Source organism: Bos grunniens, chromosome 18, assembly GCF_055505025.1.
Source record: "Bos grunniens cultivar Pamir isolate PY7600 chromosome 18, Bosgru_T2T1.0, whole genome shotgun sequence".
Taxonomy (NCBI): domain Eukaryota; kingdom Metazoa; phylum Chordata; class Mammalia; order Artiodactyla; family Bovidae; genus Bos; species Bos grunniens.
Genome location: NC_141182.1, coordinates 58,430,123 through 58,452,386, shown reverse-complemented (window position 1 = coordinate 58,452,386; position 22,264 = coordinate 58,430,123). Strand labels below are relative to the sequence as shown.

At 42.6% G+C, this 22,264-nt stretch overlaps 1 protein-coding gene and 1 pseudogene across 8 annotated transcripts in view; both read right to left on the bottom strand.

Moving 5' to 3' along the window:
* Positions 1 to 2,507: 2,507 nt before the first annotated feature.
* On the bottom strand, positions 2,508 to 20,627 carry LOC147354404 (zinc finger protein 350-like; annotated as a pseudogene). Its single transcript, XR_015146335.1, has 6 exons — positions 20,464 to 20,627; positions 16,328 to 16,481; positions 13,962 to 14,141; positions 9,767 to 9,893; positions 8,014 to 8,100; positions 2,508 to 5,111 (listed from the first exon to the last, which is right to left on the bottom strand). The product of XR_015146335.1 is annotated as a zinc finger protein 350-like (transcript).
* The window catches only part of LOC147354403 (zinc finger protein 350), a 28,984-nt gene continuing 11,630 nt past the window's right edge, over positions 4,911 to 22,264 (bottom strand). For 6 of the 7 annotated variants that reach the window (XR_015146337.1, XR_015146342.1, XR_015146336.1 and 3 more), the window contains 5 exons: positions 16,328 to 16,481; positions 13,962 to 14,141; positions 9,767 to 9,893; positions 8,014 to 8,100; positions 4,911 to 5,111 (listed from right to left, as the gene is read on the bottom strand). The gene's annotated coding sequence lies outside the window, so the exon portion shown is untranslated. Of the gene's footprint in view, positions 5,112 to 8,013; positions 8,101 to 9,766; positions 9,894 to 13,377; positions 13,450 to 13,961; positions 14,142 to 16,327; positions 16,482 to 22,264 lie in introns of all 7 variants that reach the window. The other variant, XR_015146340.1, reaches the window with a different exon arrangement.

Here is a 22,264-nt window from a genome sequence, read left to right as displayed (position 1 = left end):
AAAATAAGAACATACAAAAAACAAAATATATAGAACAGATTATAGGGGCATAAACCATACTAGTGTTTTGTGTCATAAATCTTATCAGTTACTAACAAATCCCACCACATATACACACAACACACAAATCATGACTAGTAACTTTACTAATAGATTGTCTTATATAGAGCAAATATTCAAGGACTGTTTAAATACGTATCATTCATAAATATATTTTCAATCTGCACTTGTCTGTAAGTGAACTGTAACATCTGTAAACTGCGGGGCCGGGGGCATGTGCCACAGTTAATTTCAGCTTAAGTAGGTTGCTGGCCTGATTATTTAGCTACTCTCTCTCACCTCTCAACCTAGTCTTCCACTATCTGCATTGTGATAGCGCAAACCAGATTCTCTTGCCAGCTTCATAATAAGTTCTGCCAATGTGGGGACACTAAAAAGAACAGGTAGGCAGAATGAAGATGGAGATGGGCCTTGCTTTTTCCTGTTTGTCTCCCTGCTGCAGAGAAAACAGTTGGTGTTTTCAGTTTTTGTCCAGTCTCAGAATCATCTTCATCCCATGTCCTCAGGCATTCTAGCAGCAGCCAGCCATATACTGTCCTCAGAGAGTGGAAGAAGAGCTCCAAGGTGGAGAAGGGGAAGTGAGAGGAAAGCAGTGGGGGAAGAAAACTGGGGGGCTGGGCGGGGGGAGGGAAGGGGTGGGTAGTAGTTGTTCATCCTCCAGGGTCCTGACTCAGCACAAAGTTTCAAGTGAGTAACTGGTAAGCAGTGACCTCTAGCTAAATCCCTCCTATGTAACAAACAAGGTGGCATTTGTGAGATTTTCTTATCAGCCAGGGCCCTCCTCCCATGAGACTGGGTGTTCTCAATGGCACTGGAATCTGAGTATATACTGGGGTCTTTAATGTGTCTATTTTTTTTCTAGGTACCAAATTTGAAGGAACAGGCAAATGAAAAAACAAAAACAAAAAGCGTTAAGTGGATGCTTTAATGCTTTGCTGCTACTGCTGCTAAGTCACTTCAGTCGTGTCCGACTCTGTGCGACCCCACAGACGGCAGCCCACCAGGCTCCCCCGTCCTTGGGATTCTCCAGGCAAGAACACTGGAATGGGTTGCCATTTCCTTCTCCAATGCATGAAAGTGAAAAGTCAAATTGAAGTCGCTCAGTCGTGTCCAACTCTGGCGACCCCATGGACTGCAGCCTACCAGGCTCCTCCGTCCATGGGATTTTCCAGGCAAGAGTACTGGAGTGGGGTGCCATTGTCTTCTCTGTTAGTGCTTTAGTATTATACAACTTACAGAAAGGGTAAGGGAAAACCCAAAAGGGATGCACTACCATGGTGGCCATGGAAGTCACCCCCATGGCCACTGAGAAGCCAGCCTAATGCTTAGCTCTCATCATCATTGGGTGTGCCTGTCAGAAACACTCTGCCACACCCGATTCAGGAACCCTTACCACAGACAAGTTGGTTATGTGGTCACTCAATTCTGGTGTGTTTCACCTGCTCACCCAGGTTGTCACAAGAGCAGGGCTCATTTTTGTCAGTAGGTATCATAACTTGTGTGCAGTTCCAGTAGTGACTGATTCATCCCTTTTCTGAGTGGAACACACATTCCATTGCACTGAGCCCACTCTGAGTCATCCTGTTCCAGTTTCTGGATACATCAGAGCAAGATGCAGCCACCTCAGAGGTTCTTGCAGCTTCATTAACTTCTCAGCATGTTCCCCCTTCTCGTGAGACTGGCTAGGAAGACATTTAACAAAGTTCTCCAAAGCCACATCATTGCCATCAGAGTAGTGAGAGGTGGACAGGTAAATTTCAGAGGCTCCAGGTGGATCTGGCAGCCTCCAAGCCCTGGCAGGAGTGCTGGGCCCCTGCGAGAGGTACGTGGTGGTCATGTCAGGGAGCTGAGAGGCCGCAGCTCACCACACTGGAGCAGCAGCAGACACCTTGGGAGTGGTCCAAGGGTGCCGTGAGGCACTGGCAGAAGGCTGGCTCTGCATGGCCAGGCTGGGTCAAGGTGGGGTTGGGAGGTGGGGCGGGGGGGCGGGTTGGGGAGACACAGAGAACACCAGGTTCTGTTCAAGCACTGTTTAAACAGGAAACCATGTCAACTTTCCACAAAGAATATCTTTTTCCCTGATGATTATTCAGGCAGGTTGAGTCTAAGAAGGCCCTCAAAGATGTGCAACTCTCCCACTGTGTGTGGGCTGGCCTAGCAACTTGCTTCTAAAAGAATCTAACAAAGGTGACCAAACATTTAGATATAATAGGTACAATGTGACACTGCCTATGAACCATCATCAGGTGAGTTATGGAGTAATCCCCTAGCAATGCAAAAGAGTTCAAGTCCTTCTCTCTCAAACTACACATTAAGGACTTCCTTGGCAGTCCAGAGGTTAAGACTCCATGCTTCCACTGCAGGGGGCATGGGTTTGATCCCTGGTCAGGGAAGTTTCACAAGCCATGGGGGTGCAGCCAAACAATGAAAACACACACAAACACATATTAAGGGTGTTAATCTGATAGAAAATGAGGGTAGTTTTACGTCAACGTTTCCAAATTTCCACTGCAATCACAAGCTTATCTCCTTTATGAGATTGGCTGTCATTCTGCTAAAGGTTCTACACATTTCGTGTATCCATAGACATTTATTTCTGACACATGATGAGGAACAATCTTATTAAAAACATTGTTTTCACTAGTGTGCAAATTAGGTGACTTGGCAGGTTGGGGGTGTTCAGATCCTGCACATTCCAAATAAAGGACTGGCTTTTGACCAGCACCTGAGAGGGAACCTCTAAGCCCTTGGAACTGCCTGCCTGCCAAGAGCGTCTTTGCATACCTGGGGTCTTAACCATGTCATACAGTTTATGCCAGCAATATGATTTTTGCTGAACACTTGCTTTTGTTTGCCTGGGGGTCTCTGGGCCATGCTGTATTGGTTTGACTTCAAGAAGGCTAGAGCTTGAAAAGCTAAAGTCAGTCATGTGGTTTCCCCATGCTGGCATAAGGAGCACCCTTACTGACCCCCCGGGTCCCCGGGCTCAGGTGAGTTTCTCTGGTTGGCAATATGCACATGAGTTGTCACATCATTGCTGGCAGAATTACATGCAGTCCATACAACTCCGCTGGGAGGGCAATGGATGTACCTGGTTTCTCCTAAGGTCTGCCTTAAGCACCTTTTAAATTTGCTAATCTGTAACTTTTCACTGTCACAACCTGTAATCATAAGTATAGCAGCTTTTGGGTTTTTGAGTTTTCGAGGTTTTGCGGGGGCTTTTTAGTTTTTGAGTCAGTGATTTCAGAGAATAATCAAACATGAGGGTGGTCTTATGGACTGGACATATTTGCCCTCCCAAAATTTCTTTCTAATGTGAATTTATGATGCTTTTAAAGTGAAGCTTGCTACAGTTCAACCTACTAAGAGCTGCTGATATTTAATGAGACATATCTTTGTACTGGGCTCCCCTTAGTGGCTCAGATGGTAAAGAATCTGCCTGCAATGGGAGAGACCCAGGCTTGATCCCTGGGTTGGGAAAATCCCGTGCAGAAGGGATTAGCAACCCACTCCAGTATTCTTGCCTGGAGAATCCCATGGACAGAGGAGCCTGGCAGGCTGCAGTCCATGGGGTCACAAAGAGTCAGCCACAACTGAGCGACTAACACTGACTGACTGACCTTTCCACTATCGCTACATTCATTAGCATTCTCTCAGTGAGAGTTTTCAACTACATAAAAAGCTAAACTTTGCTCCAAAGCCTTGTCCATATTGAATGCACTCCTCCTTACATGTTTTCTGTGACATAAAAGAAGACATAATTGGTAACTGAAGGCAGTACCACATTAACTACATTCATGAGGTTCCTCTCCTGTGAAAACTCTCTGCCATCTCCTGAAGGGACACATCTGGCCACAGGCTCTCCCACAAGAACCACATTCCCTTGGGCAAGGAACCCGTAGATGTTTAATGATGCCTGCACTGCCATAGCAGGCCCCTGCATTGTCACTGTCTCAACAGAGGTTTTCTCCTGTTTAGGTTCTGTGGTACATGAGTCATGGCTCTCTAAAGAATCCTTTTCCACCTTGACTGAATCGACACGTTTCTCTTTTGTATGAGTTCTCTTATGTTTAGTGAGGAAGGACTTGTGGCAGAAGGCTTTCCCACAGCTGCTGCACCCATGGGGCTTCTCTCCCGTATGGACTCTCTGGTGTCTGCTAAGTATGGACTTCGTGGAGTAGCTTTTCCCACACACATTGCATTTGTGGCACTTCTCTTCTGTATGACCTCTTTGATGTCTAACAAGATTTGACTTCTGAAAATAGGCTTTTCCACACTCACTGCATGCATAGGGAGGATTTCCAGTGTGAAATATTTGATGTGCAACGAGACATGGCTTGTGACTGAAGGCTTTACCACACTCTTTGCATCTATAGGGCTTCTCTCCAGTATGAATTTGCTGATGTATAAGGAAGTTAACCTTCTGGATGAAGCCTTTCCCACATTCACAGCACATATAGGGTTTCTCTCCCGTGTGAGTTTTCTGATGTACAAGGAGCTGAGACTTCCTGGAGAAGGTTTTCCCACACTCACCGCACACGTGGGGTTTTACTCCTCGTTCAACTTGCATGTGTATATTAAGCTCTGCCTTCCTGCAGAAGGCTTTACCACATTTAAGGCATTTATATGGCTTCTCTCCTGTATGTGTTCTCTGGTGTACAGTGAGTTGAGACTTTTTGATGAAGGTTTTACCACCTTCCATACATTCATGTTTCTTTTTCAATCTGATGTATACTGAGTTTTGAATTGGTGCAGAGAATGTTTCCATGTTTATAGCATTTAATTAGTGTAATGTTTTTCATGCTTACTATGAAGAACTAATTTCTCTTATTTATTAAACTTGTCAGGACTCTTTGCTATGGAGCTTTTATTTTGGTTAACTAAATCTAAATTAGAGTTCAGTATGTCAAACTTATCATGGCTTTGCCTTAAAGTAACAAGATTTCCATGCAGACAAAAAATATTTCCCAAAGAACTGAGTTCATGGCCTCTTTCCATATTTTTATGCTTGTATTGGATTTCCAAGGATTGCTGCATAGGATCACCAACTTCTAGAAAGAAAATAAATTTTCACAATTAGGTTATGCAATAAAACTGCTTCTAAAATGAAATGGTTTGGGCTAGCTCTCTGTGACAGTTATGTCATATGAAAAAAATCATTAAGTGTAAATTTACTTCTTGAAAATGGGGGGAAACACAATAAGGCCATAACATCTTAAAAAAAAAAAGATACAGAATCAGTGGCAGACAATTCTCAATTAGTAAAGTTTTTGGTGCTCTCCAAAGAGATCCTTGCAAAACCGGCAAAAGAGGACAAAATAGAAATGTGTGTCATTAACACAAAATAAAATAAGTTAGAAAGACATCTGATCTAACATGAGGGAGGATGTATCCATTCTCTCCCACAATGTTTATTGAATGTCTAATATGTATCATGTGCTATCATAGCATCTGAATACACACCAAAGAGAAACACGTTTTATGCATTCCCCTGGGCAAAAGAGGACAAAATGGAAGCAAAGAAATAAGACAACTTCACACTGAAAAGTGGTTCCCAGCACATGAAAAAGAACAATGGGAAACAGGTAATTACCTGTGAGGAAATAAAAGGTGAGCCAAGAAACTAGGAATAAAAATTAAGCAGCTTCATGTAAGTAACTTCATGTTTCATTCAAGTATGACAGCAGTGCAAAAACCTTGACAAAAGAAAGGTTTGGGCCAGGTCAAGAAATAGAAAGGTAGCCAGTGGGCCCTGAATAGAACAGTTACATAGGGAAAAGGAAAACTTAAAGTTCAAAAGGTAGACAGAAGTCATACTATGTAGATCTGGTAGAAGAATCTGAATTTAATGCTAAGACTAGTGACAAGCCACTAGAAGCTCTGAGGAGGTGGGGGGTTCTAATTTATATTTCCAAAAGACTGCCAACTTCTGCATGGATAGTGACGGGAGAGGAAGAAGTGTGGGAGAGAAAGTTAATGAAGTAATCAGGCAAGAGACAACAGTGGCTTGGTCTGGAGCAACAACAGCGTCCATGTGGACAAGTCGAAGAACTCAAGGCACATCTAGGAGAAGGAAAACACAACATACAGTGTTGAATTCAATGAAAGTAAAAAGGAGGAATTAAGGATTTTCCTCAGGTATTTGGCCTAAATGACTAGAATTTCCAGCTTAAGTTGGTGAGGAACACCAGGGAGACAGATTTTTAATGTAGGAAAATCCGTGTGTATTTTGACACAAACATTCTGAGGTGGGTATCTGAGTACAGACATAAAGAACTCAACTGGAAAGAGGAATTTGGAGAAGATTTTGGTTAGAGGACAAATATGGGATTATCTGTATGGGTATAGACTCAGAGATATTCCAGGTTCAGTTCCAGACCTCCACAATAAAGCAAGTATTGCAATAAAGCTAGTGACATGAATTTGTTTCCCAGTGCATATAAAAGTTATGTTTACACAATACTGTAGTCTGTTAAGTGTGCAATAGCATTATGTCTAAAACAGAGTACATATCTTATTTAAAAATACTTTCTCATTAAAAATTGCTAACCGTCATCTGAGCCTTCTGTGAGTTGTAGAAGTAACATCAAAGATCATGGATTACCAATCAGCATAACAAACATAATAATAATGAAAAAGTTTGAAATATGGAGAGAATTACCAAAATATGAGAAAGATACAAAATGAGCAAATGCTGTTGGAAAAAATGATGCCAACAGATTTGCTTGACACAGAGCTGCCACAAACCTTCAATTCAATTTGGTTTTTTCGGCTGCACCACACAACTTGCAAGGGATCTTAGTTCCCTGACCAGGGATCTGGTCTGGTCCGTACCCACTGCAGTGGAAGCATGGAGTCCTAACCACACGACTGCCGGTGAATTCCCTCTTTGGGTAATATTTCTATACAAACACAGCTCATTTTATTGTGTTTTGCTTTATTGTACTTTGCAGATAGTGCGTTTTTTGGTTTGTTTGTTTGTTTGTTTGTTTGTGAGGACTTCCCTGATGGTCCAGTGGTTAAGACTCTGAGCTTCCACTGTAGGGGACACAGGTTTGATCCCTGATTTGGAAACTAAGATCCTGTGTGCTGTGCAGCACAGACAAAAAAGAGAGGGAAAAAAAAAAAAAAATATCCAGCAAATATATGAAGAAATCAGCAAAGTATGCATGAGGGTTATAGTTTGATTTCAGGTGAGGCCTAAAATTGTGAATTTTTTTTTTTTTTTACTTGACTGAATTCATTTCAGTCTATGTGGGAGGCATAATTCTTTCTGAAAATTACAATACTTATAGCTCTTCTCACAATTTTATTAAAAAAAATTTCAAACATACAAACTGAATGAATTACACAGTGAACAGCTATATACCCACCTCTTTGATTCGACAGTTAACATGTTGCTACATTTGCTTTATCTCATATTTGCCCATCCAGAATGAATAAACAGGCAGATGTACACTAAAAGACCAAGTTGCCATAAGAACACAGCATTCAGGGTGGGGCTGAATGTTAGGAAGGGAAATCAATATTACCTGAGGTTCACTAGTCAGGAGATGATGGTGAATTTGAAGTTCTCTCTTTGCAGAGAGGCATGGAAGCCTGAATTTTCAAAGCAAGGTAAGAGGAAGGAACAAGCAGTGGTACTACGGCAGTCAATGAAGAAGGGAAAAACTTGAGAATCCATAGAAATTTAAAAAATCTAAGCAAAGCAAATCAAGACTCTAGACGAAATAAATCAGTATGAAATCCAGAGGTGAAAACATGAGTATTTTCCTCTAAATGATTAAGTAATGAATATTAACATAGGAGAGGAATCCTTAGAGGCTCTGTTGAGATACTGTCAAAGTTTAGAAACTAGAAGATGAGTCACCATAACACGATTTTAAAGGTGTGAGGCCTTCAAGGATCTAGGAATTTACTTCTTTTCTACCTGGATGCTTCTCATTCACTTACCTGGATCATGGATATTTCCCCTTTCTATCCATGGTTTGCCTCCTTGCTTCAACTTGAAGATTTCAATTGGTTTGGGACTTTGATACCCTATTCACAAAAAAATAACATACTATTTAGCAAAATCTTTGGGCATGAAATCTAAACACTGTTCAATGATCCCATTTATATTAACAGATTATGAAGCTACACCTTGGAAGTAGCTTTCCCCTTGGAGTAGCAAAAACTTGAGAATCCATAGAAAGGAAAAAAAAAATCTAAGCAAAACAAATCAAGATCCTAGATGAAATAAATCTGTCTGAGGCCTAAGGGGAGACTAAGAATCTATCATTTATAAAAATTCAAGTCATATGTATGGGTCAACAAATTCTGGTCAGTGACTGTAACTAAGACATTACACTTTCACACTTTGAGATTGTTATTCATTCAGAATAAAGTGCTCTTACAAAACAGTTTTCAAGAAGTAAAGGAAAACTTCAAAAATATGATAGCAAACGTGTTTTGTACCACTACATTTTAAAAATTAAAATTACTTAAAAATATTCATCTCATGAATGTCTCATCCTTTTGACATTTCTATTTTTATGTATCTTTTATAGTACATACGGACTTCCCTGGTGGCTCAGACAGTAAAGAATCTGTCTGCAATGTAGGTGACCTGGGTTTGATCCCTGGGTTGGGAAGATCCCCTAGAGAAGGAAATGGCAACCCACTCCAGTATTCTTGACTGGAGAATTCCATGGACAGAGAAGCCTCGTGGGCTAGTCCATGGAGTCACAGAGTCGGATATCACTGAGTGATTAACTCTTCCTTACTTATAATACATATAATAAATTTAGCAGAATACCTACATAATCGATTATACATATATATATATAGAGAGAGAGAGAAATATATATATATATATATACTCAGAGAAGGCAATGGCACCCCACTCTAGTACTCTTGCCTGGAAAATCCCATGGGCGGAGGAGCCTGGTAGGCTGCAGTCCATGGGGTTGCAAAGAGTCAGACACGACTGAGCGACTTCACTTTCACTTTTCACTTTCATGCATTGGAGAAGGAAATGGCAACCCACTCCAGTGTTCTTGCCTGGAGAATCCCAGGGACGGCAGAGCCTGGTGGGCTGCAGTCTATGGGGTCGCACAGAGTCGGACACGACTGAAGCGACTTAGCAGTAGCAGTAGCATATATATATACTGGGCTTCCCTGGTGGCTCAGTGGTAAAGAATCCACTTGCCAATGTAGAAGACATGGGTTTGATCGCTGGTCCGGGAAGATTCCACATGCTGAGGAGCAACTAAGCCCATGTGCCACAACTACGGAGCCTGTGTTTTTGAACCCAGGAACTGCAACTACTGAAGCCTCCATGCCCTAGAAACCTCCACACAAGAGAAGCCACTGCAATGAGAAGTCTGTGCACTGCAACTAGAGAGTAGTCCCCACTGCCTAGAGAAAAGCCCACACAGCAAAGAGCAAGCACAGCCATAAATAAATAAATAATATATATATATAGTGTGTGTGTGTGCTGAAAAAAAAAAAACAATAAATAAATGTGGTCTTTAAAAAAAAAGAATATGTTACAGAAACAATAGGCAGCCCACACAGCCTGCAGTATTTGCTATCTGGTCCTTTGTAGAAGTCTGACAATCTGTTTCACACCATTCATACTTCAGATATCTGAAATCATTCCACAACTGAGAAAGGAAAGACTGCTGACTTGACACACTAAGTGGCACAGAGGAACAGTCCTCACCCACAGACAGCAGGTTGCGATAGTTCTCCCACATCACGTCCTAGTACAGGTCCTTCTGAGCAGGGTCTAGCAGACTCCACTCCTCCCAGGTGAACTCCACAGCCACATCTTCAAATAATAACAATCCCTGTAGTAACAAATTCTTCTTTAATCTGGGGTGATTCCTTGATGGTTTGGAAGAGATGTATAGAAATCTAATCATTTCTATTGTGTAGGCTGTATCCATATATGTGATATATTATCCACTGTGGAAGAATGGAAAATCTTATACAGACATCCTGTTACTCTAATTCAGCCACCCATTCGCTCAATCATTCAGAAGGTTTTCTGAAACATGGCCTTTAAAACCTCTTTTAACCTTGACACATGTGCCAACTGTGTGCATATGTGCGTACACTGAACTATGTGCAGGTGATATCCAAATGAACACTCATGTTCTTACCCTCAAGAAGCCTTCACAGTCCACAAGTTAAACAGAAACAACAAGCACTAGAATTAAACATGAAAAACCTGATGATGCTGGAACTGTAAGACAATGAAATATAGACAATGTTTAATGCGTGCAAAGGCGTAACAGTCTTAAAGATGAGAGGGCTAACTTGAAGAAACAAAGATCAATTTAAAGCAAGGAATCCAGAAACTGAAAATAGGAATTTCAATTTATAGACTGACTACCAATTAGATGAACCAGAGATCAAATTGCCAACATCTGCTGGATCAAGGGAAAAGCAAGAGAGTTCCAGAAAAACTTTCTGCTTTATTGACTATGCCAAAGCCTTTGACTGTGTGGATCACAATAAACTGTGGAAAATTCTGAAAGAGATGGGAATACCAGACCACCTGACCTACCTCTTGAGAAACCTATATGCAGGTCAGGAAGCAACAGTTAGAATTGGACATGGAACAACAGACTGGTTCCAAATAGGAAAAGGACTACGTCAAGGCCATATATGGTCACCCTGCTTATTTAACTTCTATGCAGAGTACATCATGAGAGATGCTGGGCTGGAAGAAGCACAAGCTGGAATCAAGATTGCCGGGAGAAATATCAATAACCTCAGATATGCAGATGAAAAGACCCTTATGGCAGAAAGTGAAGAGGAACTAAAAAGCCTCTTGATGAAAGTGAAAGAGGAGAGTGAAAAAGTTGGCTTAAAGCTCAACATTCAGAAAACTAAGATCATGGCATCCAGTCCCATCACTTCATGGCAAATAGATGGGGAAACAGTAGAAACAGTGTCAGACTTTATTTTTTGGGGCTCCAAAATCACTGCAGATGGTGACGGCAGCCATGAAATTAAAAGACACCTACTCCTTGGAAGGAAAGTTATGACCAACCTAGACAGCATATTCAAAAGCAGAGACATTACTTTGCCAACAAAGGTTCGTCTAGTCAAGGCTATGGTTTTTCCTGTGGTCATGTATGGATGTGAGAGTTGGACTGTGAAGAAGGCTGAGCGCTGAAATAATTGATGCTTTTGAACTGTGGTGTTGGAGAAGACTCTTGAGAGTCCCTTGGACTGCAAGGAGATCCAACCAGTCCATTCTAAAGGAGATCAGTCCTGGGTGTTCATTGGAAGCGCTGATGCTAAAGCTGAAACTCCAATACTTTGGCCACCTCATGTGAAGAGTTGACTCATTGGAAAAGACTCTGATGCTGGGAGGGATTGGGGGCAGGAGGAGAAGGGGGCGACAGAGGATGAGATGGCTGGATGGTATCACTGACTCAATGGACATGAGTTTGAGTGAACTCCAGGAGTTGGTGATGGACAGGGAGGCCTGGCGTGCTGCAATTCATGGGGTTGCAAAGAGTCGGACACGACTGAGCGACTGAACTGAACCAATTAGATATAACACAGAAGTGAACTGGACAACAGATCTGAAGTGCAAAAGACAGTGGAAAATGCAAAATGAGGTTGAGAGATATGAAGGACATAATGAGAATGTTGAATTTACACCTATTCTGAATCTGAGAGAACAAAAAAATCTGAGGGAAGGTAATAATCAAAGATATAAAGGCAGATTATATTTTAGAAGTGGTAAAAGACAAAACCTCAGAATGAGAGAACTCAAGAATGCCAAGCAGGAGGAAAAAGAGATCCACGGCTATACACACACAGAGGTAAAACTGCAGAACACCAAACTCAAAGGGAAAATTCAAAAATATCCAAAGGGAAACTACATATACATAACAAAAGAATAACCAGTATGATTTATTGCCTCTAAGTTCTCAACAGCAGGGATGACTTCCCTGTTGTTCCAGTGGCTGCTACTGCTGCTAAGTCACTTCAGTCGTGTCCGACTCTGTGCGACCCCACAGACGGCAGCCCACCAGGCTCCGCTGCCCCTGGGATTCTCCAGGCAAGAACACTGGAGTGGGTTGCCATTTCCTTCTCCAATGCATGAAAGTGAAGAGTGAAAGTGAAGTCGCTCAGTCGTGTCCAACTCTTTGCGACCCCATGGACTGCAGCCTACCAGGCTCCTCTGTCCATGGGATTTTCCAGGCAAGAGTGCTGGAGTGGGTTGCCATTGCCTTCTCCAGTTCCAGTGGCTAAGGCTCCACATTTCCAATGCAGGGGGCCTGGTTCGATCCCTGGCCAGGGAACTAGGTCTCACATGCCACAACTGAAAGAGACCATACACTGCAACTAAGACCAAACACAGCCAAATAAATAATTTATTAAAACTTCAGTGCCAGGAAAGATATACTTTACTGAGGAAATGACCTACCTTCTCTGCACAAAAACACAAATCACATAATGCTTTGTATTTCTCTTGTTGGCACTGGCTTCCAAAATTATTGGAGATAATCTGGTAGAGCAACAAATGAGAATGAAAAAGCTGACTTAAAACTCAACATTCAGAAAACTAAGATCACAGCATCCAGTCCCATCACTTCATGGGAAATAGATGGGGAAACAGTAGAAACAGTGTCAGACTTTATTTTGGGGGGCTCCAAAATCACTGCAGATGGTGATTGTAGCCATGAAATTAAAAGACACCTACTCCTTGGAAGGAAAGTTATGACCAACCTAGACAGCATATTCAAAAGCAGAGACATTACTTTGCCAACAAAGGTCCATCTAGTCAAGGCTATGGTTTTTCCTGTGGTCATGTATGGATGTGAGAGCTGGACTGTGAAGAAAGCTGAGTGCCAAAGAATTGATGCTTTTGAACTGTGGTGTTGGAGAAGACTCTTGAGAGTCCCTTGGACTGCAAGGAGATCCAACCAGTCCATTCTAAAGGAGGTCAGTCCTGGGTGTTCTTTGGAAGGACTGATGCTAAAGCTGAAACTCCAATACTTTGGCCACTTGATGCGAAGAGTTAACTCATTTGAAAAGACCCTGATGCTGGGAAAGACTGAAGACAGGAGAAGGGGACAACAGAGGATGAGATGGTTGGATGGCATCACCGACTCAATGGACATGAGTTTGGGTAAACTCCAGGAGTTGGTGATGGAGAGGGAGGCCTGGTGTGCTGCAATTCATGGGGTCACAAAGAGTCGGACATGACTGAGCAACCGAACTGAACTGAACTGAATGGTTTTTCCTAGTCATATACAGATATGAGAGTTAGACTATAAAAAAGGCTGAGTCCTTAAGAATTGATACCTTCCAATTGTGGTGCTGCAGAAGACTCTTGAGAGTCCCTTGGATCTTCCAAGGAGATCAAACCAGTCAATCCTAAAAGAAAGCAACCTTGAATATTCACTGGAAGGACTGATGCTGAAGGTCCAATACTTTGGCCACCACACGCAAAGAGCTGACTCATTGGGAAAGATTGAGGGCAGGAGGAGAAGGGGGCAACAGAGGATGAGATGGTTGGATAGCATCACCGACTCAATGGACATGAGTTTGAGCAAACTCTGGGAGACAGTGAAGGACAGGGAGGCCTGTGTACACAGCAGACCATGGGGTCACAAAGAGTCAGACACGACTTAGTTACTGAATAACAACACAAATAACCCCTAGGGTCTTACAGTCTTTTAATTAATATTGTGACGTTAAAAATTCTGAGCAGATTCTCTGACGTGCATTCCCCCCTATTTCAAATTTACCTTGACATAGACATTATGGTTGATATTTTTCTTGAGATTCAGGCTCTTAAAAATGTGTCATTTTCCAATAAATCAATTTTTATAAGCCTCTACAAATACAACATGAAAGAAAGGAGGGAGTAAACATGTCAAACTCACCTGGTCCATGGTCATTTTCTTCTGTTCTTCAAAAATGACTGGAACTGGGATCCTTCTGTTTTTCCAGATTGTCACTCAAATCCTGATCACAGACCTCACATCTCAAATTAACGTATCCCCGGAAGTGATCCTTTCCTGGTCCTGGAACTTCGTTCTCCTTACTTCACTTGATTCTAAGGACTTAAAAACAAACTCACTTTACTTTTCCTGGAGTATAATTGCTTTACAATGCTGTGTAAATTTCTCTTGTACAGCAAAGTGAATGAGGGACACACATGCGTATATCCCCATCTCCTTAGAGTGCGTTTCCATTTAGGTCACCACAGAGCACTGAGTAGATTTCCCTGTGCTATATAGTAGGTTCTCATTAGTTATCTAATCAATAGTGTATTTCATAGTGATATCATAGTATTAATAGTATATACATGCCAAACCCAGTCCAAAAGCCAATTCACTTCAATCTGTACATTCCCCTGGAAATCCCATGGACAGAAAAGCCTAGTGGGCTACAGTCCAGCTACAGTCCCTGGGGTTGCAAAGAGTCAGACAGGACTGAGGGACTAAAACACCACAACTACTGGGCCATACCCCTTGCTGGTGTTCTTAAAGGTGCTGCGACAGGCAGAGTCATGGCCCCTACACAGATATCCACATTCTAACCTCTGGAAGCTGTGAATATGTTACACCACATGGCAAAGGGGAATGGAGCTTGTTAATGAAATTACAGTTGCTAAAAAGATGACCTACTAATCCAAAGATTCCCTGGATTATTCAGGTAGGCCCAATGTAACCAAATGGGCCCTTATGCGTGGAAGAAAGCAAAGGGACCAGAGAGAGATGTGATGTGATAAGAACTCAACATGCTGTTTCTGGCTTTGGAGATGGGGAGAAAGGGAACCAGGAGCCAAGGAGCATGGACAGACTCGAGAAGCTTGAAAAGACAAAGAAAGAGTTTTTCCCCCACAGCCTTCAGGAAAGAACACATTCCTGCTGAGACCTTGGTTTTAGCCCCGTAAGATCCATGTTGAACTGCTAACCCATAGAACTCTAAGACAATAAATAGACTTGTGTTTACATGACTAAGTTTATGTTACTTTATCACAGATTGAAGGCAGGAGGAGAAGGGGCTGACAAAGGATGAGATGGTTGGATGGCATCACCAACTCAATGGACACAAGTTTGTATAAACTCCAGGAGATGGTGAAGGACAAGGAAGCCTGGCATGCCGCAGTCCAGGGGATTGCAAAGAGTCGGACATGACTGAGCAACTGACCAACAAAATCACAGAACCAACACAAAATCTAATATAGGTGTCCTCTAACATAAAATCCTAATTCTTGAAAGTTTCCTTTTGTTTAGAAAACCACATCTAGACCTCAAGGCAGTGCAAACACCATGAATATTAACATGCTAAGCAAATCATAAGTATTTTCTTATTTAATCCTTGCCACCAATTCAAATGTATCAAATCACTATGCTATGCTATGCTAAGTCGCTTCAGTCGTGTCCGACTCTGTGCGACCCCATAGATGGCAGCCCACCAGGCTCCGTCGTCCCTGGGATTCTCCAGGCAAGAATACTGGAGTGGGTTGCCATTTCCTTCTCCAGTGCATGAAAGAGAAAAGTGAAAGTGAAGTCGCTCAGTCGTGTCCAACTCCAAGCGACCCCATGGACTGCAGCCTACCAGGCTCCTCTGCCCATGGGATTTTCCAGGCAAGAGTACTGGAGTGAGGTGCCATTGCCTTCACTAGGTTTATGTTTAAATGAAACAAGTCAAGGCTTAGAACTTAGAGATAAAGTATCTTGTCCACAGTTGCATACTTTCTCAGAGGCAGTGCTGAATTTCAAACCTGGGCTGCTTCTCTCCACAGCTCATCACCTTAACTACTTTGTACTTTCTTTACTAGACAACCTCCAAAACTTTAGTTCTCTGTAGAGCTGGCTGAAAAAGTTTACTACCCATAACATCACACTAGAAAGTAGCATACAAGCTCAGTGCATATACTAGGTGTCTGAAACAGCTCTTAGAACACTCAATGCACACACACAGAGCAACCTTCTTCCACAAAGAGAGAACTAGAACAGGAGCAAGTCCCAACACTTACTCCAAAGCAGCAAATCAAAGACAAAGACTCACATTATAAGCTCACTGATTCAGCGGGATCACCTTGAGTTTTTGTTTCCACTCCTTCTGGCCACAAATTTTTCCAAGATAATTTCCCAATAGCTTTTCTAAACCCCCAAAACCATAGACCCACCTCCATTCTACCCACCACAACTGTTCTTTGATCTCTTGTTGTTAAGTCACTAAGTCATGTCTGACTCTTTGCGACCCCATGGACTGCGGCACACCAGCCGTCCCTTACCTTCACTATCTTCCAAAGCTTGCTCATACTCATGTCCATTGAGTCAGTGACGCCATCCAAGCAACTCATCCTCTGTCTTTGACCTCTTGGTACATGCAATTCCACTCGGTCGCCAACCTTGAATCACTTTACTCTATGCACCAGGACCAGAGATCTGGACAAGAGAAAACATATAGAACTATTTATAGGACTATCAAAGACCATCAAACTCAGGACTACTCATGGGGAGGAGAACATGAATACAACATCTCGGCCACATTCAAATTTCATAATCCCCTGTTCACGAGTCCTCCTATCCCTCCTATAATGAACGGGTAGGATTTCCTGATGATTTCTTGGCACTGCACACATTCACTTTATGGCATCACTCCTGTTTCCCTAGAAGGGCCACCTGCTTTTCCAGAAATACACACATGTACAAAGAGAAAAATATGAAGCCTTAAAGAGCAAAGTAAGCCATAAAAAGACATTTTCATAAGTTTCACAAATTAATATCAAAGAAGCTTACTTCTTGACCACAACACAACAAAACCAGAAATGCAAACCATGGTGTATGTATATGTTTAATATTTTTGTGTTACCTTTGCTTGGAAAAGGCACCTCTTCCATACCTTTGGAATGATTTGTATAAGAGATATGGCTTCCCAGGTGGCTCAGTGGTAAAGAATTGGCCTGCCAATGCAGGAGATGCAAGACAGAAATATTAATGACAAATTCAACACATACATAAAAACAGAAACCAAAACCTGCATATCCAGGGGAAAAAAATGAAAAACCTTCAAACTAAAAAGGAAATATAAATTAAAACTCTGAATTATTCAGTAGTAAATGACAACAAATCCTGTGGGTGGGTGAGAGAACCTGGATAAGCAGAGAATCGTTAACATGCTGCAGAAAAGCCTAAGTATGTAAGTCAACCCTATCCAAATTAATGTACATGTACAGTTAATGTGACTCTAGTAACCTTGCAACTGGTTCACTCACCTGACATGACACTACTGCAGCCATTAAGAAAATGTAATCATTTTATACTATGGAAATGTTTATAATTAGAAATAAAGTGATAAAACCAACATCTGTTATATGTGCATATGTGTGCGCTGAGTTGCTCGGACATGTCCGACTCTTGCAACCCCATGGACTGTAGCCCACCAGGGTCTTCTGTTCCTGGGACGGGACTTTCCAGGCAAGAATACTGGAGTGGGTTGCCATTTCCTCCTCCAAGGGATCTTCCCCTGCCAAGGATCAAACTCACATCTCTTGCATCTCCTATGCTGCCAGGCGGATTCTTTACCACTGAGCCACCTGGGAAGCCATATTTCTTATACAAGTCATTCCAAAGGTATGGTAAAGGTGCCTTTTCCATCCAAAGGTAACACAAAAATATTAAACACATATATACACCATGGTTTGCATTTGAGATCAGCATTTAGGGTAAAAGAGATGTTTTTACTTGTATAGATTAAACCTGAAAGGGAATACACGAGAAAACTGTGGAGTAGACTTGGAAGCAAGAGAAATAAAACACATCTTTTATAACACATCACTAGATTATATCTAACTATTTTTAAGAGAAGATAATGACAAGAGTGTTGTGTCATAACAAAAGTTTTCAGTTAGTGTCTTGAGGAAGGTATGGGCTTAAAGGAGTGAACTGGATTTGGATCAACTGAATGAATCTGTCATCAAATCCACGCCCAGAAGTCCATATCTGAACCTCAAGCCTACCTACTCTCCAAAGCTCCAGCCTTATGCCTCTTAACATACACTAGTCACCCCAACAAAATAAACCAGAACAAACAAAAAACCTGACTCCAAGTTAAATCTGGACCATAAATCCCCCTTCACTGGCACCCTTCCCCCACCCCAGGTTTCGCCATGTCTGAGCTCCACAGTGACAAGTTCAGTTCAGTTCACTTAGTCGCTCAGTCGTGTCTGACTCTTTGCAACCCCATGAACTGCAGCACGCCAGGCCTCCCTCTCCATCACCAACCCCCGTTGTTCACTCAAACTCACGTCCATCGAGTCGGTGATACCATCCAGCCATCTCATCCTCTGTCATCCCCTTCTCCTCCTGCCCCCAATCCCTCCCAGCATCAGATCTTTTTCAATGAGTCAACTCTTCGCATGAGGTGGCCAAAGTACTGGAGTTTCAGCTTTAGCATCATTCCTTCCAAAGAAATCCCAGGGCTGATCTCCTTCAGAATGGACTGGTTGGATCTCCTTGCAGTCCAGGGGATGCTCAAGCATCTTCTCCAACACCACAGTTCAAAAGCATCAATTACTTCAGCGCTCAGCCTTCTTCACAGTTCAACTCTCACATCCATACATGACCACAGGAAAAACCATAGCCTTGACTAGACGAACCTTTGTTGGCAAAGTAATATCTCTGCTTTTGAATATGCTATCTAGGTTGGTCATAACTTTCCTTCCAAGGAGTAAGCGTCTTTTAATTTCATGGCTCCAGTCACCATCTGCAGTGATTTTGGAGCCCCCCAAAATAAAGTCTGACACTGTTTCCCCATCTATTTCCCATGAAGTGATGGGACCGGATGCCATGATCTTCGTTTTCTGAATGTTGAGCTTTAAGCCAACTTTTTCACTCTCCTCTTTCACTTTCATCGAGGCTTTTAAAGTTCCTCTTCACTTTGTGCCATAAGGACGGTGTCATCTGCATATCTGAGGTTATTGATATTTCTCCCGGCAATCTTGATTCCAGCTTGTGCTTCTTCCAGTCCAGTGTTTCTCATTACGTACTCTGCATATAAGTTAAATAAACAGGGTGACAATATACAGCCTTGACGTACTCCTTTTCCTATTTGGAACCAGTCTGTTGTTTCATGTCCAGTTCTAACTGTTGCTTCCTGACCTGCATACAGATTTCTCAAGAGGAAGATCAGGTGGTCTGGTATCCCATCTCTTTCAGAATTTTCCTCAGTGTATTGTGATCCACACAGTCAAAGGCTTTGGCATAGTCAATTAAGCAGAAATAGATGTTTTTCTGGAACTCTCTTGCTTTTTCCATGATCCAGTGGATGCTGGCAATTTGATCTCTGGTTCCTCTGCCTTTTCTAAAACCTGCTTGAACATCAGGAAGTTCACGGTTCACATATTGCTGAAGCCTGGCTTGGAGAATTTTGAGCATTACTTTACTAGCGTGTGAGATGAGTGCAATTGTGCAGTAGTTTGAGCATTCTTTGGCATTGCCTTTCTTTGGGATTGGAATGAAAACTGACCTTTTCCAGTCCTATGGCCACTGCTGAATTTTCCAAATTTGCTGGCATATTGAGTGCAGCACTTTAACAGCATCATCTTTCAGGATTTGAAATAAACTCAGGCTTAGAAGACCTCAACTCCCTGATGCCTTTCAGGGAAGGGTTTTTTAAAGCAATTATTTGTGATGAGGGATGCAGGGTTCATGACTTCCTACTGACTGGTTGGTGGTGAGGTAACAGTTTCAGGAAACTTCATCATCAACTTTCTAGTTCTAACCAGTCTGGGGTCTACAAGCTTGTGCTCAACAAATAAACATATCTTCCACCCCGGCAGGTATCTGAGTTTCTGCAGAACAACTCAAAGGTATGCATCAGAACCTATGTATATCCCTTAAGAAGGAACTAAGATTCCGTGAACTATTGTTTCTTGCCTGCTTTTCCTTAGTTTCTGCATTCCCTCACTTCCCACTTTCCTAATTAGTCTGCTCTTTGGATATCCCTGAAAGTCCAGGAGATCAAAGCGTTTTTCTACAAACAAGAAAGGGGGCTGACAGGGAGGGCCTTTTGTACCCAAGAGGGCCCTTCAGGATCCAGCTCACTTTCAATCCCCCTTTCCTTTGATGGTCCTCAATCCTGAGGGGAACCGGGTGGGACACGGAAAAGAAAAGTTTTGGTTGGAGAGGCCAATTATAAAGTCAGCAAGGGATTTTAGGAAGGCTGGGTTTCAAAATACACAGACACAAACCCTCAGTCAGCGCCTCGATAGCTTCTCTCTTCAGAGATTTAATAGCACTGACTGCCCAAAGGGCGTATGACTAAAGCCAAGCCTCCCCAGTGACTGAACCCAAAAAAACCGCCTGAAGGCCTTCCACTGGCCTCTCAGGCCCCTCACTTAGGATCCACGTCCCGAACACTACCCACCTGACACTAGGATTCTCAAGGCTCCGGGCAGCTACCAAAGGCTGAATTCACTTCCAAAATGATTCCCATTACCACCTTGTCGAGCGCAAGTCCCTTCTCTGGCTGCCGCTAGGGACGCTTCTGATCTGGCGCGAGCTCAGAGCCTTTTGAGGTCTTGGACTTCTGGACTTCTGGCCTCCTGCCCAGCTCTATGACGTAACGGGACCACGCCCACCGCAGCGATGCGAGAGGAATCGGTCATCGCAGACACTAGGGTTCAGAGCGGGAACTGAAATCACCTTAGGACACTTCCTTCCCTTTCCCTCCTCGTTGTCGGTCAAACGCACCATGCTGAACAAGTTTTGAGAGACTGGACCCTATCCAAGACCGTGGCGGCGCGGGCTGGATTCTATTTTGCCTTCTGGAGCATACGGAGAGATGGCGCCCGCCAATACCAGGGAGAAGCACTATGGGGGCGGCCATCTTGAAGGAAGTGCAGTTCCGTACGGCGGAAAGACGCGAGAAGCTAGCCTTAGGGGCCGCCTTCGGAAGGTCAATGAAGTTTGTAGGAGTGAAGACAAGTTATAAACGCGGCTGTCAAAGACAAGGTGAAATCTGGAAAGGAGGTGGAGGAGGATGGAGAATGAGTAAGGTCGGTCTGAGACCTGTTGAAGGGGCGGAGCCGCCGATGCTGAAGAGCCCAGCACTGTAAACACATATGCCGGGGGCGGGGAATGTGGCTGTTGCCAATTGCGAACCGAGAGGGGCGAGGCTTAAAAGGAATGCAAATATTTCCTTAGAAAACAAAGGGCAATTCCGAATAATTACATGGTGATATAAAGTATTACATTGTTTGGCATCATTCCCAAATAAAACACTTCAATATTAGCCATTATTTTACACAGAGGGGTAGTAGAGGATATTATCTGTACATCCTTTCTAGAGGGCAATTTAGAAATTATCTATACAATTTAAATCTCATTGATGCAGAATTTCCAATGCCAGGCATTTTTGTTTGGTAATTTTTTTTTTAACTAGGAATAACCTGAGTGTACAATCAGCAGGTGAATAGTTGGGTAAATTAAATAGATCTCTTCAACAGAACAGTCTACAGTAGCCTTTAAAAAGCCAGTTATAGGGACTTCCTTTGTGGTCCAGTGGTGATGACTATGATTCCAGTACAGCCCTGCGGGTTGATCCCTGGACCAGGAACTACAATCCCATATACCATGTGGTGTCCCCAAATTGAAAATAATATAAATAAATAAGCCAATTATGGAATTACCTGTATTTTTTAAATGACTTATTGAAAGGATGAAATATTGACCTCCAGAACAGCATTCATAATATGATCCTATGGCAAACATTACTAAGCATTTCAAAAATTGGAAGGGATTAAGAAAAACTTACAAGTTTGATTATATCTGGGGTATGGACTTGGAGATGGAATCTTCACTAAACTCAAAGATTAACATAGCATCACAACATACTGCCTGCTCCAGTCTGGAAGCTCCTCAAAGTGCACAACTCTAAAATATAAGTCCTCTCCCTTCCAGACTGAATTTTCCCTTATTTTGTTTCTCGTCTAGCAGTCACTACTACACAGTAAATCAAGAATGGAGATGTGTTACCTGGATTGTAGGTTGATGTGAAGGTCAGAGGATCAACCCAAAATATAACCTATGTGTCACCATCACAGTGGCCACTGATTTGTTAATACCATCTCAAAAATAACCCCAGAATCACTCCTGTGCTCGCCCTCATTGCTTTACTCCATTTATATGAATTATTATTGAATTTGCCCACCACACCAGCCTCAGAA